The 17,631-nt window shown below is 44.5% G+C and overlaps 1 protein-coding gene across 2 annotated transcripts in view; it reads left to right on the top strand.

The window, feature by feature from the left end:
* Positions 1-8,672: 8,672 nt before the first annotated feature.
* The window catches only part of FAM3D (FAM3 metabolism regulating signaling molecule D), a 74,478-nt gene continuing 65,519 nt past the window's right edge, over positions 8,673-17,631 (top strand). The window contains exon 1 of one of the 2 annotated variants that reach the window (XM_044301390.1): positions 8,673-8,798. The gene's annotated coding sequence lies outside the window, so the exon portion shown is untranslated. The remainder of the gene's footprint in view (positions 8,799-17,631) is intronic. The other variant, XM_044301391.1, reaches the window with a different exon arrangement.

The raw sequence follows: 17,631 nt of genomic DNA, 5'->3' as shown, positions 1-17,631 counted from the left end.
TATCACCCATGACGAATCACAGGTGAGATAATGCACTATATCAAAGGTCTCTCCCGTGTCTGGATGTGCGAACGTCGATCCCTTGACCATCTGTTTACAGTTCACACATCCCAGACACGGGAAAGAGCCCGTGCGCCTTGTTTTAAGGAATGTCTGTCTAGATTGTCCTTTATCTGGTACTTTGGAGTGTACTACCTTATCCCTGATGTTGCCTGCTCTTCTATATGCCATCATCGGCACACTTCTAAATGCAGCAACATTTGGGTGTCCACTACTCAGTAAACTCCAGTGTCGCCTTATTATTTTTTCAATTTCAGGACTCAACTCGTTATATGATGATACAAACGGCATTCTGTCATTAGTTCTTCTAGTTTTCGGGGTCAATAACTCATCTCTGGGGATTTTTTTAGCCCTTTCTGCATGTCTTTTCACTAACTTTCTAGGGTATCCCCTGTCTATAAAAGATTGTTCCATATTTTTCATTGCTGTGCACATATTCTCATCCTCATCCTTAAAGCCCTAAATAAGGGATTGTCCTTTTGCCCACAGGCTAGGCCGGATTGGTTTCAGTTGGAACTGGACTTGAACCGCCTCCTCAGGAATCTCAAACTGAGGGTGTGGTTCGACTCCAGTTCCACTGATACCATGAATGTGAATGCTAATGAACCTGGTAATGCTGATGGTCAACTTACTTTGAAACAGTTTGATTTGTATTTAAAAAGTGATTTTGTTCCACTTGTCAATTCACATGCTCTAGAATGTTTCTCTGAAGCGGTCAAAAGAGATGTAGCTATGTTGAGAAAAATTACTCATCCCAGTATGTATATGAGGCCAAACATTTCGACACAGGAAATGTCTGCACTGGAGGGATTGTCCAGTAACCCCGATCTCACCATCAAACCCGCAGATAAGGGTGGTGGGATCGTGGTGATGGACACCATTCAGTATGTTAAGGAGATAAGAAGACAATTGAGCGAACCTGGCGTCTACGAGCCATTGGCCAGGGACCCCAGGTTCGATATTGCAAGGAAAATTGATGCACATTTGACTGAGGCGATGCAGAGTGGCATTATTGACGGACAACTAAAGGATTTTTTGGTGGTGAAGTCCCCGGTTACACCCACGATATATGCATTACCAAAGATACATAAAAGGTTGGTTGACCCTCCAGGTCGGCCGATAATTTCGGGTAGGGGCTCTATACTATCTAACATTAATGTATTTCTGGATAAGATACTGAGAGAATATGCTATGGGTGCTAGATCGTATGTTAGGGATACCGGAGACTTCATCACCAAGATTAAAGGGATGCAGGTACCAAAGGGGGCTATTATAGCCTCCTTTGACATAGTGTCGTTGTACACCTCGATTGACCACAACAAAGGCTTGTCGGCTGTGGCGGAGATGTTGGCACATTCGGAGCATCCCGCCCCAGTTCGACAATTTATATTGACATTGTTGGAATTGTCCTTGAGGAACAATTATTTTGTGTTCCAGGGACAATTTTTCTTGCAAAGGATGGGCGCGGCGATGGGCTCTAATGCCGCGCCCACTTATGCAAATATTTTTGTGCGGTCATTTGAGGAGCGTCTCGTCTATGTATCTCCCCACTTCAATCAAGTGTTGTCGTGGTGGAGATACATAGATGACATTTTCCTCATTTGGGATGGCACCATGGATCAGTTGATGGATTTTCACGTACACTTGAACTCCCTTGACCGGGAGATCCAGTTTACGTTAACGGCATCGACTGACCGGGTGCAATACTTGGACACACAAGTATATATTGAGGATGAACAGGTACATATGGATTTAAACATTAAGGCCACAGATAAGAATACATTGTTGCATTTTACCAGTGGGCACCCAAGAAGGATGGTAGATTCTCTGCCGTTTAGCCAAATGCTTCGGGTGCGGAGAATTGTTGATAAGGATGAGAATATGTGCACAGCAATGAAAAATATGGAACAATCTTTTATAGACAGGGGATACCCTAGAAAGTTAGTGAAAAGACATGCAGAAAGGGCTAAAAAAATCCCCAGAGATGAGTTATTGACCCCGAAAACTAGAAGAACTAATGACAGAATGCCGTTTGTATCATCATATAACGAGTTGAGTCCTGAAATTGAAAAAATAATAAGGCGACACTGGAGTTTACTGAGTAGTGGACACCCAAATGTTGCTGCATTTAGAAGTGTGCCGATGATGGCATATAGAAGAGCAGGCAACATCAGGGATAAGGTAGTACACTCCAAAGTACCAGATAAAGGACAATCTAGACAGACATTCCTTAAAACAAGGCGCACGGGCTCTTTCCCGTGTCTGGGATGTGTGAACTGTAAACAGATGGCCAAGGGATCGACGTTCGCACATCCAGACACGGGCGAGACCTTTGATATAGTGCATTATCTCACCTGTGATTCGTCATGGGTGATATATGTACTATGGTGCCCTTGCAAAAAATTATATGTTGGTGAAACCACTTGTGATCTAAAGACCAGGTTAAATAACCATAGGCAGTCTATTAGGAATAAAAGAAGAGATCTGCCTGTATCAAAGCATTTTGCCGAAAAAAATCATAAAGAAAGTGACTTGAAATTTATGATTATAGATCATGTTAAACCATTGGAAAGAGGAGGTGATCGATTAAGCAAATTAAAAAAAACTGAACTTAGGTGGATTTTTCGGCTTGATACCCTAAAACCCAAAGGGTTAAATGTAGAATTTAGGGTGACAGGAGGAATGGTTAGCTAGATACCCAGCTTACATGGCCTATACCCTGATGTTGTCTGCTCTCTATATGCAGTGAATTAAATGGAAGCTACAATGATTTGCCTGAAGATATATATGTATGCTGACTTTTTTGCCAGTGCCGGGCCGTGTTTAGATGGAGATGAGATAAATATGTGAGCTATGGAGGCATGATATTTATGCCCAAAAACATTACCTAAAAAAAGATGGTGGATATGGACTCGTGATGGGGCGCGAACGATCTGTCTATACGCTGACGCAGACGAGTCTGTGTGCGGCGCCTGGACGTGATCGACCGTACGTCATCACGTTGGTTTCCACCATAGAGGCGACGTAGGAGTATTAGAAGCTGCGTGAACGGAACGGGGCTGAATACATGCGCAGTAATGAGTAGGGGACGCGGATGAGTGGCGTGTTCAGATACAGGTAGAGACGCCTTCTCCACAAATTATCTCGGTTCTCCAGCAGGCTTAAGGCAAGGTAATACAGTCAACAATTTTTTAAAACTGCACGGTTCACTTTATTATATACACTTTATGTACACATATTATGATGAATTACTATTGAATGTATCACCGATGTACTGCTACTGAAGTTGATATGCACGGCAATATATGGAGTTAATTATATGAATTGTAGTCCACCCATGAATGGGAGTGCACTAGTACTCTATTGGCTGATAATGGATTGTGTCATGCTGTAGAGCTGTATTTATTTTTGCACTATGCACTTTTTTGTTCACTTGACTTGAAAATGGTCCTGTGAGAGGACCGAAACGTTGTCTGACATGTGTGAATAAATTTCACTTTTTTACTTAAAGGAGTGCTGCGGACTTTCCTTCTCTATATATATATATATATATATATATATATATATATATATATAATGTGTGTGTGTGTGCAATAAGGGGAATTTACTAATGTGTTTACACAATGGTGGCATAAAAAAAGTTGCAAACTTAGGCGCATCACACTCTGGCGTAAGGGAACTTCAGTCTTGATAAATGTCCCTGAATCAGGGCCGTCTTTGCCGCAGGGCAAAAGGGGCAGCTGCCCCGGGCCCAGTTGCTCATGGGGGCCCTGGCCCAACTCACGACTCTGACTCTATGTATCTATGCAGCAGCGCAGCGCAGCACAGTCTACTCTTCACTAGACTAGACAACTTGAACTTACAGCGAAGGCGAAGCACTTCGGCCCCCCGCCCCCGTCACTCACGTGGGGTGTGTCGTGTGTGAGTCACCGTAGCCTCATGAAGCGCCACGGCGGAGCAGCCAGCAGCAGGGACTAAGTCCCCGCCTCCGGTCCGGAGGCTAAAGGGATTGGGGGGCGGTGGTGAGTGAGTCACAGCCTCACGTGACGTGACCACTGACCAGACAAGAACCAGACCAGTCTCAAGTCACTGACCTGCTGACCTGACCTACCTAATAAAAGTATAGTCAGCCAGCCAGAGTCGACCTGCCACTGCCGCGCCAGGAGGGGAGGACAGGACTGAGAAGGAGGTAAGCAAAAAGCAGTGGCATGCTGCGCATAGGCATATATATATTGACTTTATTTTATATTAGAAGAAACCGGTCAGGTCACCTAATCCGGTCAGGTCACCAGATCCGACCATTCATAAATTTGTGGGGGATTATTATAGAGAGCCCCAGGCGACATAAGGGCAGGGGTTGGGTTCTTCTCTCTGTCTGACTGTGCTGCTATACTGTGGCCTGGGGCCATCACTTGCCACATTTACTAATCTTTGCTCAGGGGGGTCCTGGGGGCCCCTCATGGTGTGGACTGGACTGATCATTTTCACTAAGGAATAGTTTAACCTTTTATGTGCAAAAGAGAAAATAAGAAGTCAGCTCCAATCAGATATCTGCACATAGACCAAGAGTCTAGGTCTATGTGCAGATATCTGATTGGAGCTGACTTAGTGACCTCTTTTTTTCTCTTTTGCACATAAACGGTTAAACTATATTCCTTATAAAAAATGACAAGTCCACACCATGAGGGCCCCCCTGAGCAAAGATTAGTAAATGTGTCCAGACGGCCCCAGGCCACAGTTCAGCAGACAGAGAGAACCCAACTCCTTTGTCTCCCGTCTCTATAATAATCCACCACTAATGGGGTTATTTAAATTACTGGTGGATTATTAGAGAGACGGGAGACAAAGGGGTTGGGTTCTCTCTGTCTGCTGAACTGTGGCCTGGGGCCACCACCTGCCACATTTACTAATCTTTGCTCAGGGGGGTCCTGGGGGCCCCTCATGGTGTGGACTGGACTGGTCATTTTCACTAAGGAATATAGTTTAACCATTTATGTGCAAAAGAGAAAATAAGAAGTCAGCTCCAATCAGATATCTGCATATAGACCAATACTCTGGGTCTATGCAGATATCTGATTGGAGCTGACTTATTGACCTCTTTTTAACATAAACGGTTAAACTATATTCCTTAGAAAAAAATGACAAGTCCACACCATGAGGCCCCCCCCCCCCCCCCCTGAGCAAAGGGTGACACCAGCCATAGCAACGCCACTGCCTCTATCTGTAAGTCGCTGGAGTGCACGGCAGGCTCGCTTTTCTGAAGGAAGTGGAACTGTGAACTGTCTGAACTCTGAATGGCTGTACAGTCGGTAGTGGCATGTGACACATGTGGCAATAATAATGTGTCTGGTAAAGACCTGTGTCATGTCATGTGTGATGTGCATCCCAATTATGCCATACATACGTGTACAGATACTGGTCCTGTACTCCTGTGAGGCTGCAAGGCAGGGGTGTGGTGTGGACCACTCCTGAGACTGCATGTGCTTAGGCCTCATGCACACGGCCGTTGTTTGGGTCCGCATCCGTTGCTCCGTTCCCTGGCCCCGCCCAAAAAATAGAACATGTCCTATTCTTGTCCGTTTTGCGGACAAGAATAGACATGTCTACAATGGGATGCCTGTTCCGTTACGCAAATTGTGGAAGGCACACATGCGGCTTATGTTTTTTGCGGATCCGCGGTTTGTGGACCGCAAAAAACGGCACAGTTGTGTGCATGAGGCCTTACAGTCCCTAAATAAATAATACTGCAGTGATTAGCAACCATACACTACTGCTGCTCAATGTGCACATATAACCAATAACCCCATACAGTGTTCACCTAATAATAATATAACACCAACATTACATAATACTGCCACATAGTAGGTACATGCAGCATGCTACTATGTAATACCCACATATTACTGTCTCCATACTGTGTTCACATGCTATATAATGGGATCAGACACTATAATGGGATCCGTTCAGTGTCCGCTCAGAACATGATTTTTGAGCGGAGACGAAAGTTGTGCATGCAGGACTTTCGTCTCCGCTCAAAAATCATGTTCTGAGCAGACACCTAACAGACCCCATTATAGTCTATGGGGTCTTTAGGCTCCGTTACGCTCAGTTAGGTCTCAGTTATCTGCAGAATCCGTCCTTTCCATTCTCCTGCTCCTCAACGGAGCCGGAGAACGGAAAGGAGAAACGGTGATGTGAAAGGAGCCTTATTTGGGAACCAGTTCTTGTTTACGTTATTAAAGTTTACTACTCTACGAGGTGTGTGGATTATTATTATTTTTTTGTGTGTGTTGTGGTGGAGGGCGTGATTGCATGCTAGGGTGTGAGAAGGCGGGATCCAGGGGGCCCAAGGAAATCCTTGCCCAGGGTCCAATCAATATTAAAGACGGCCCTGCCCTCAATGTGTCACAAATGATTCTCAGAATGGCTTGGATAAGTAAAAGCATTACCACATAAAGTGACATGTCAGATTTAAGAAATAGGGCTGCACCTTAAGGTCAAAGTAGGCTTCGTCCTTAAAGGAGTTGTCTGAGTTATGAAAAAAAAATATTCTTTTTTGTCCTCTGTTTACCTCCAATAACAACAATCTCTGCCCCCCCCCCCCACAGCTCTGCAAAGGGAATGAATACAAGTCCTGCCCTGAGTGACATGTCTGCCTGCTGGGAGACTCAGGAGCATGCTGTACGTGTAGGACTACAAGTCCCAGCTGTATAATGACACTGCTGATATACACAGGATCTCCCCCCTACCTGTGCTTGTGCAATGCTCTGCAGAACTCCTCTAGTCTGTTGGGTCCTGTGCCTAGCATTTGTCTCCTCACTGCCTGCAGCTACTCAGTAAAGCCTTCAGCCATGAGTCTATGCTGGTGAAGGGGTTAAAGTTTTTCCTGAAGAATCCAGGGAGAGGGCAATAAGCAGCAGACGGCAGTGCAGGGGGGCATGGCCAGCACAGTGACCTCTGGTGTACAGACACATATCTGCTCTCCCAGGCTTGTGCACAAGGCATCATCAGAGCAGGGAGAGAAGCTGACATCACAGGTCATGTGACCCTTTCAAAAACAGTGCCTCACCTGGCCCCAGGTTGTGTGTAGTATTGCAGCTGAGCCCCTTTCACTTCATTGGAGCTGAGTTGCAGTACTTGACACAGACCAAGCACAGGTATGGCGCTGTTTATGAACAAAAGCAGGCATATCTTACTGACCTCATACTGCCCCTTTAAGGCGGTTTTGCGGGCCTTTAGAACTCATGACCTATTATGTTTCCAAATGTAAATGTAAGTAAATTTGCTGGGGCTAGAGTCCCGGCTGTGGCACAGCCCCCGGCATGCCCAACTGGCAAAATCTGGCTGTGCGACTAAACAATGTCGCATGGTGGTTAAAAAAGGGGACTTACTTCTATTTTACACCTAAAGTCCCTTAGTAAATATACCCCCACATGTTTCGGAATTTGTAACTAGTGTTGAGTGAATCGAAGTTAATGAAGTAGAATTCAATCTGAATTTAAGGAAAAATTTGATTTGCCACGAATCCGAATTTCTTGGCTCTTTGTTGTAACGACTAAATTTTTCTTGAAATGGCGGTAAAAAAAAAAAGATACTCATCTCATCCATTTGATTGCGGAAAGGCCGTCGTGGCCATCTTGACTGAAGAAAACGTTAATTGACGTGCCCGACCTGCATGGTGACCTCATCACATCAGTGCATGCAATATTTGACGTGTTTTCCTCAATCAAGATGGCTGCGGCAGCCTCTCCGTGATCAAATGAATTAGGTGAGTATGTATTTTTTTTTTTTAGCCCCTGATTAATCCCTAAAAGGCCTCAATGTGACTCTCAGATGCCATGATCAGCGTTGAATGCGGCATCTTAGGCATTCAATGACTGGGGGGGGTGGCGTGATCGGCGATCCCTGTCATGGCGCCCGCTACATACAATGGAATGTGAAATGTGCCGAAGTGTTTCATAATGTTCCTGAATTCCGTACAAGTCAAATAGAATTTTTTAAAATTTTGCTCCTCATTAGTTGTAACAAAATCACCCAGAGCCAAATCACCCAAGGGCCCTGAAAACAAAGAAGTGAATGTATTACTACATAACTGGGCGAACTTGTTCTGTATGTCGTTCAGGAGCCTGGGAGAGCTGCAATGTACGGTACCCAGCTTTCCCAGAAATGTTAAATCTAAGAGCTCAAAGCACGACCGTATGTATTTTGCAGTCCACAAAACACGGATCCGCAAAAAATACAGATGACGTCCGTTTGCATTCCGTATTTTGCGGAACGGAACAGTTGGCCACTAATAGAACATTCCTATCCTTGTCCGTAATGCAGATAATAAGAAGACATGTTCTATTTTTGTGCGGAACGAACATATGGACATACAGAAACAAAATGCACACAGAGTAAATTTTTTTGGAGACCCACTGAAAACGGAACGTACTTAGAGAGAAAATATGTTTGTGCACATGAGCCCTAATTGTGTAGATATGAATGACATCTAACCTGACATTGTGTAAAGTTCAGGTGTTCAGTAACAGGGCGTGACACTAGTTCGGTAAAGCGACTATAAGAATAGCAGCACGCTGCATGAATTTCCAGTTTATCAGAATTAACCTCCTCCCATCTCAAGGTATTATGTGCTTCGTTCACATAGCTCCTCAGACAGGAATCGTCCTCTGGAGAGTAACAGCTCTGCTGCAACACTGATTATCCAAAGAACTGTCCTTCTAGAAGTAAGAGGCACGGTCAGTATTTCTTCTGTATGGACCTTGGGCTTCACTGGGTCTTCTGGGAGGTCTTAAGGGTTAAACACACTAAGGGCTCATGCACACGACCGTAGCCTGTTTTGCAGATACCAGAGGTGTGCATTCTGCATTTGGCATAACATCTGACCCATAATAGAACAGTCCAATTTTTGTCCGTAATGCGGACAAGAATAGGACATGGTCTATATTTTTGCAGATGGCACGGAACAGACATACATATACGGACAGCACACGGTGTGCTGTCCGCACATTTTGATGCCCTGTTGAAGTGAAAGGGTCTGCATCCGACCCGGAAAAATAGCGGATCGGATGCGGAAAAAAAATAAGCTTGTGTGCATGAGGTCTAAAGGTGCTGGCACACGCTGAGGCTTTTTGATTTTTTTGAAGCCAAAATCAGGGGTGGGTCATAAGAGGGGGGAAAGTATTTAGGGCAGATACAACTTCTCCACTTTTTTTTTTCCATCCACTCCTGGTTTTTGGCTTCAAAAACTACATAAAAAACCCTGAATCCTAATAATGGCAGCGATGAAGGAGTTAGCTCATTTTATGGTGACAGGTAATTGCTGGTGAACTTTGATCCTAGTTCTATGCACTTTTTAACTTCTTTAGGTTTTAAAGTTATGTGGAATATTCAGGCTTCATATGGAAAACCCTTTTAATTACCTTAACTAGTGAAATCATTGCAAGATGATGGTGTAGATGTACAGGTGTAACTGAGGAGTTTGCCCGTTGGCAATTCAACGATGAGCTTGGCTCTTCTACAATACTGAATGTAGGGAAAGTCATGGGGGGAGGGGGGGGGGGGAATGATCAAATCTGTTGTAAAGGAAAAAAACAAGCTTAGTTTCCCATAGCAACCAATCTGCTTCCACCTTTCATACTGCAGAGCTTCTTCGGAAAATGAAAGGTGGAATCTGATTGGTTGGTCCCATGGTCTTAGGCTTCTTTCATAGGAATCAGTGGTTAATCTATGAAAAGGTTTGTGAAAGATCTGTGTTTGGTCTATTTATTTTTTTTGCCCTTCATGTGTCAATCCCTATTCCACAGACACTGCTAACCGTCCATAAAAACCTTGGATCAAACACAAATGGCATCCATGTTGTGTCTGTGGTTTTCACAGACCCATAAATTATAATGTGCATGAGAGATCCATACCCACAGGCAAAAAAATAGGGCATGCTTCTGTGGTGTTACCGCGGAGTCGTTCAAAACCTTGATCCATGATTTATCACCTATCCTGTAGAAACTTTTTGTGGGATAACCCCTTTAATAAATGTGTCTTACAGCAGATAAGACACACATTTCGAGTAAATGCTACAAGTGGCCAGTGTAGTTACCCTTAAAAGGTCATCTAAGTTACACAAAGTCTTTTGTACTGTCCATACAAAGGTCTTGCTGCGGTATTATCTCCGTCCTGAAAAGTCAAAAAGACTGAACTGAAGACATCCTGATGCATCTTGAACGGATTGCTCTCCATTCAGAATGCATGGGGATAAAACTGATCAGTTCTTTTCCGGTATAGAGCCCCTAGGATGGAACTCAATGCCGGGAAAGAATAACGCTAGTGTAAAAGTGCCCTAATCTGGAACTTACTGAGGATAGCTCATTTTTATCAGATTCATTTTTGGGCAGGAGCAATGGTTTGCCTTCATTTCTGCCTTATGCACATGTTAGGGTTAAACTCCCCTCCACCTTCTATTTGCAATGTGGAAAACTGGGATTTTTCTTCCTTGCTTCTTGCAGTTTACAAAACATTCATCACCTGCATTGCGGTATCATATTCTGCCCAGTCATCTCTAAAGGATTATTTTCATGTCTAAGTTGTTTTAATTTGTGAATTCGGCAAAGCGTTGAATAAAAAAGAGCTACTGTACCGGCGTGGATGAGCCTCAAAACTTTTCCAGTTTATGACAGTTATTGCTGGTCTATATGGAGATGATAGACATGGAATAAAGCCTCTCAGGCGTAGTTAAAAGAGTTGTCCAAATTTTAGATTCTGGCGACGTATCCTCCTGTGAGGTCATCAATGTAAGATTGTGTTGTGGGGGGTCCAGCACTCAGCACCCACCACTGAATAGATGATTTCAGAAGCCACTGCCGGCAGAAACCGAAATAGTGGATTGAGCCAGAATCGGAAGGCTATGTAGTGGCTGTGTATTGGACATGGCGGTGTATCGGCACGACCAATGCACAGTGGACGGGGCCTTCTGCTTCTGGCATCATCCTCTGTTTAGTTTCTGGCAGCCAAAAAGAGCTGGTCAATAGGGGTGCTGAGTGACCAACCCCACCGACCTCATATTGATGACCTGTCCAGAGGATAGGTCATCAACATCTAAAAGCTTTAAGTCCAATTGATGTAATTTCTGTAAAGGAGGCACGAAGGGTGCAGGGAATCCACAAGCAGACATAAAACAATTCTTTATTGTCACAGATTAAAATCCATCATATACCTTGGCGGTCCCACTTGGGTCTTAATCATTTAGTTGACATGTTCAGCAGTGATTGATGCTTTTAACGTTATGATTAAATTATTTCCAATCAAATGATATCTGGTTCAAGGATGGACATAACGTACAGTGCGTGCAGCTGCACAGGGGTTTAGTAGAAAAGGAATACTTAACTTCTGTTCTCTTGATTAGTGGGTGTAACAGAGGTCAGACCCCCACTGATGTAACGGTTATAATTTATTATTCACGAAATACCCTTTAAATAGTATCCTCTAAATTTGACTACTCAACATTTTATTAAGGGTTTGGCCACTTTCTGGTTACTTTTGACTAATGTGTTTGTTAGATGATTATATGGCACTTACTAATATAGACTTTGTCGAAATTCTACCCCATTTTCTAAATTTCTGAAGATACGCTTCCTTGTTGGCCAAGTCTTTCCTGCTGTTCACACGGAGGTCCTTTGCCGGTAGATGGTCATGTGACCAGGCGAATCACTCTGCCTCCTCCGTCCCAATACACGACTCCTACCATGTGCACTTTTGGGAGTTTAGTGCAGGTACAGTGTGCTAGAATGGAGGAAGCTGAGTGATGTGCCTGGTCACATGATCCTCCGTCAGCAGCCATGTTATGGACAGGACCTCTATGCGGACAGCACAGATTTGCCTAACAAAGGAACAGGGCTTATGAAATATAGCAAATGGCACAGAACATCAACAAAGACTATATTAATAAGTGCCATATAGCCATCTTACTTACATATTGGTCACAAGTAGCCAGAAAGAGGACAACCCCTTTAAATGTCACCTTAGCAAAGTCCTCCGGAAACAAATGTTATTAGAATGGCCTTCACATTTCTGTTTTTCACTGATGTGATATCTGCATCTACCATGGAGAGTACAAGGCCTGTTAATTTTAAAGGGGTTGTCCGGCCATATATATTAATGACCTATCTTCGGGGTAGATAATCAATCTCTGATTGGCGGGGTCCGACACCTGGCTTTCCTGTCAATTAGCTGTTTAACCGCCTCCGGACCGCCTAACGCAGATGTGCGGTCCGGAGGCGGTAGCGCGGCGCACAGTCACGCATATATGCGTCATCTCGCGAGACGCGAGATTTCCTGTGAACGCGCGCACACAGGCGCGCGCGCTCACAGGAACGGAAGGTAAGCGAGTGGATCTCCAGCCTGCCAGCGGCGATCGCTCGCTGGCAGGCTGGAGATGTGATTTTTTTAACCCCTAACAGGTATATTAGACGCTGTTTTGATAACAGCGCCTAATATACCTGCTACCTGGTCCTCTGGTGGTCCCTTTTGTTTGGATCGACCACCAGAGGACACAGGTAGGTCAGTAAAGTCGCACCAAACACCACACTACACTAAACCCCCCCCGTCACTTTTTAACCCCTTATGAACCCATGATCACCCATGATCACCCCATATAAACTCCCTGATCACCCCCCTGTCATTGATCACCCCCCTGTCATTGATCACCCCCCGTCAGGCTCTGTTCAGACGTCCGTATGATTTTTACGGATCCACGGATACATGGATCGGATCCGCAAAACACATACGGACGTCTGAATGGAGCCTTACAGGGGGGTGATCAATGACAGGCGGGTGATCACCCATATACACTCCCTGATCACCCCCCTGTCATTGATCACCCCCCTGTCAGGCTCCGTTCAGACGTCCGTATGATTTTTACGGATCCATGGATACATGGATCGGATCCGCAAAACACATGCGGACGTCTGAATGGAGCCTTACAGGGGGGTGATCAATGACAGAGGGGTGATCACCCATATACACTCCCTGATCACCCCCTGTCATTGATCACCCCCCTGTAAGGCTCCATTCAGACGTCCGTATGTTTTTTGCGGATCCGATCCATGTATCCGTAAAAATCATACGAACGTCTGAATGGAGCCTTACAGGGGGGTGATCAATGACAGGGGGTTGATCAATGACAGGGGGGTGATCAATGACAGGGGGGTGATCAATGACAGGGGGGTGATCAATGACAGGGGGTGATCAGGGAGTCTATATGGGTGATCACCCCCCTGTCATTGATCACCCCCCTGTCATTGATCACCCCCCCTGTAAGGCTCCATTCAGACATTTTTTTGGCCCAAGTTAGCGGAAATATATATTTTTTTTTTGTTTGTTTTTTCTTACAGAGTCTCATATTCCACTAACTTGTGTCAAAAAATAAAATCTCACATGATCTCACCATACCCCTCACGGAATTCAAATGCGTAAAAATTTTTTGACATTTATATTCCAGACTTCTTCTCACGCTTTAGGGCCCCTAAAAAGCCAGGGCAGTATAAATACCCCACATGTGACCCCATTTCGGAAAGAAGACACCCCAAGGTATTCGCTGAGGGGCATATTGAGTCCATGAAAGATTGAAATTTTTGTCCTAAGTTAGCGGAAAGTGAGACTTTGTGAGAAAAAAAAAAAAAAAAAAATCAATTTCCGCTAACTTATGCAAAAAAAAAAAAAAATTCTATGAACTCGCCAGGCCCCTCATTGAATACCTTGGGGTGTCTTCTTTCCAAAGTGGGGTCACATGTGGGGTATTTATACTGCCCTGGCTTTTTAGGGGCCCGAAAGTGTGAGAAGAAGTCTGGGATCCAAATGTCTAAAAATGCCCTCCTAAAAGGAATTTGGGCACCTTTGCGCATCTAGGCTACAAAAAAGTGTCACACATCTGGTATCGCCGTACTCAGGAGAAGTTGGGCAATGTGTTTTGGGGTGTCATTTTACATATACCCATGCTGGGTGAGAAAAATATCTTGGTCAAATGCCAACTTTGTATAAAAAAATTGGAAAAGTTGTCTTTTGCCAAGATATTTTTCTCACCCAGCATGGGTATATGTAAAATGACACCCCAAAACACATTCCCCAACTTCTCCTGAGTACGGCGATACCAGATGTGTGACACTTTTTTGCAGCCAAGGTGGGCAAAGGGGCACATATTCCAAAGTGCACCTTTCGGATTTCGCAGGCCATTTTTTACACATTTTGATTGCAAAGTTCTTCTCACACATTTGGGCCCCTAAATTGCCAGGGCAGTATAACTACGCCACAAGTGACCCCATTTTGAAAAGTAGACACCCCAAGGTATTCCGTGAGGGGCATGGCGAGTTCCTAGAATGTTTTATTTTTTGTCGCAAGTTAGTGGAATATGAGACTTTGTAAGAAAAAATAAAATAAAAATAAAAATCATCATTTTCCGCTAACTTGTGACAAAAAATAAAAAGTTCTATGAACTCACTATGCCCATCAGCAAATACCTTAGGGTGTCTACTTTCCGAAATGGGGTCATTTGTGGGGTTTTTCTACTGTTTGGGCATTGTAGAACCTCAGGAATCATGACAGGTGCTCAGAAAGTCAGAGCTGCTTCAAAAAGCGGAAATTCACATTTTTGTACCATAGTTTGTAAACGCTATAACTTTTACCCAAACCATTTTTTTTTTTGCCCAAACATTTTTTTTTTATCAAAGACATGTAGAACAATAAATTTAGCGAAAAATTTATATATGGATGTCGGCAGCAAAGCAAATGTCAGCAGCAATAAAATACCACCCAATGAAAGCTCTATTAGTGAGAAGAAAAGGAGGTAAAATTCATTTGGGTGGTAAGTTGCATGACCGAGCGATAAATGGTGAAAGTAGTGTAGTGCAGAAGTGTAAAAAAGTGGCCTGGTCATGAAGGGGGTTTTAGCTAGCGGGGTTGAAGTGGTTAAAGAGGAGGCGGCGCTCCATGCGAGCGCTGCTTCCTTTTCATTACACTGCATTTCCTATCGGAAGTGAAGGGTAATTTAAGTGAATTATTATACTCTATGCCACCGCTTCACAGGAGACGGCGCGTAGTGTAAAGACGCATGGAGTGCCACCACCTCTTAAAACAGCCGATCGGTGTGGGTGCCGGGTTTTGGACCCCTGCTGATCAAATATTGATGACCTATCCTGAGGATAGGTCATCAATATATATGGCCGCACAACCCCTTTAATGTTCACACATCAGTAGTTTTCACTAATCGTGGTGAGACATGCACCACTTTGGTCCGTGATGCAGACCAAACGTCCATTGAAATCTATGGGTCCATGAAAGTTTCCACAGACCACTGGTGGGAGACGCTCTGGAAATAAATTTTCAGCTGAACAGTGTCCGTGGAGTATAGATGACACACTGAGGACAAAAATGGACACATGGACCGGACCAGACATGGATCCTTCACAAACGTCTTCATGAATGAAACCCAGACAGATTTTTCGATGGACTTCAAGCAGACACGGAAATGTGAAATGCAAATGAGCTTGAGCACTTGACGTAATACCTGTAATATAGATAACACTGGTAGAACGCTGAAGATCTAAGGTAATGTACCTTTGGCCTAGCTTTTAATCTGTACTGCTTCATGTAGTTACCATGTCACAAGAATGTCCACCTCTCGCTGCAACTTCCCCACAAATTTACAGGTGGTAACAGTGGATGACATTACAGAGATGGATGTAATTGTCTAGAATGGGTTTAAAGACTGGATATTGCTCAAGGAAGAAAGACATTACTAGAAATAAGATCTGTAAATTAAACACGTATCATGTATCACGTTTACTTCAGATCTGCCTTAACAGATGATGGCTGGCTGTCCTTGTTTGAAGTAATCCAAGTCTAATATTGTGTATTGAACACCTGGAATGTATTGAGCAACCTGGGAAATAGAGATTAGGGTTGGCAAACCTGACAGTTTTCAGGGAACCCCATTTCCTAGGGGGCCCTTAAAGGAGTTTTGTTTATTTATTTTTTTCTCAAAAATCACAGTTTTCTCAGTGGAGAAATCCATACTCATCTGGTCCCTGCCACTTGGTTCCAGCTGCCTGGCACTCGACCATCTTCACTGAACTTCTGGTCCCCATCTGGCCTGCACAGACTGGGTCACATGCATCGCTTCAGCCAATGACTGGCCTCGGTGATCGCTTGTCTACAAGTGGCACATGACCCAGCTGTCACGGCCTATGGCGTGCATTGTGCCACTTTTCTTCACTTGCGCTTGCCCGTGGCAACGTGTGGTCTTGTGTACATGTGGTGGCAGTGTCTCGGCCTTCTGGCTGGCTCCTAGGACATGGTTGCCACGCATGTCGTTGCCGGCGGTAACAGGTGCAGTGTGATGTTGTTTGTACACTTCCCCTTTAAGTGGCTTTCTTCCCTTGCCTGGTGTTGGAAGGGTTAACTTCCTTCCTAGTGTGTGACACTGGGTGTGTCTGTGTGTGGGTGTGGCTACTTGGGCTATTTAGCTTCCGCTGGATGCCTGTATCTGGGGGGTACTCCAGCCATGTGTTTTGCTGGAGTCATCCTCCTGGTCATATACCATCTATCCAGTGAGGGCCACCCTTGTGGTCATAAGTTTATGTATGATGTTAAGTTGATGTTGTTATCCTTTCTATGTTTATTGCAGCTATGGATGTCCTGGTTACCTGTGTGATTTGTGGTGTGTGCTGTGTCCTTAGTGTGTTGACAGCAGTACTGGTGCATGGGTTCCAGTCAGCGAGGCTGTGGCAGGTAGGTTTGGAACTGGGGTAGTTCACCTGCCATATCAATATGTCTGTATATGTCCTCCCTTCCTTGCAGCTTGGCCAGTGAGACTCTTGTTCGTCCGTGTCTTGGAGGAACAGGTAGTCTTACCCAGCTCCTAGCTCAGGGATCTCTTGAGGGCTAGTAGGGACCAGAGGTTCCGGAGTATGAGCCCTCCTACCATCTGGGTTGGCTCATACAGTTAGGAGTCAGGGTCAGAGTTAGGGACGCTTTAGGAGGTGACCAGCTCCCTAATCCTGTTGCCCTCGCCGAGCAGCTTCCCTATTCCATAACATCGCACGGATGAGGGTTTCCGCCACTCTCATCCGTGACACCAGCATTGACCTGCTGCATGGGGACATGTCACCACCACTGAGGCCAATCATTGGCTCCATCCATGCAGGAAGTTGACAGACTGGTACCACAAGTCCAGTAAAGACAGCCATGGAGTCAGAACCAGGAGACCAGGTAAGTATGGACTGCTTCACAGTTCCACTTGGGGTTAGAGTAAAATAAAAATAAAAAAGTAGAGCTGGACTTATATGGTAGTAGTATTTCTTTCATATAATGTATATTGGTATCATTTAGGCACTGTATATTGGTATTATTTGGGTACTGAGTGGTTATATTGTATGGAAGTATTATTTGGCATTGTAAGGCAATATTAAGGTTAGAAAGAGGCCATACTTTGCTTGTTGCTCACAACACAATTTCCTATCAAACTAAATATATTTTAGAGCTGTAACTATACAGATGGCATGTAACCACCCCCTAAAATTTGCC

Source organism: Bufo gargarizans, chromosome 7, assembly GCF_014858855.1.
Source record: "Bufo gargarizans isolate SCDJY-AF-19 chromosome 7, ASM1485885v1, whole genome shotgun sequence".
Classification (NCBI taxonomy): domain Eukaryota; kingdom Metazoa; phylum Chordata; class Amphibia; order Anura; family Bufonidae; genus Bufo; species Bufo gargarizans.
The sequence above is the reverse complement of the archived record's forward strand: the minus strand, read 5'-3'. Positions and strand labels throughout refer to the sequence as shown.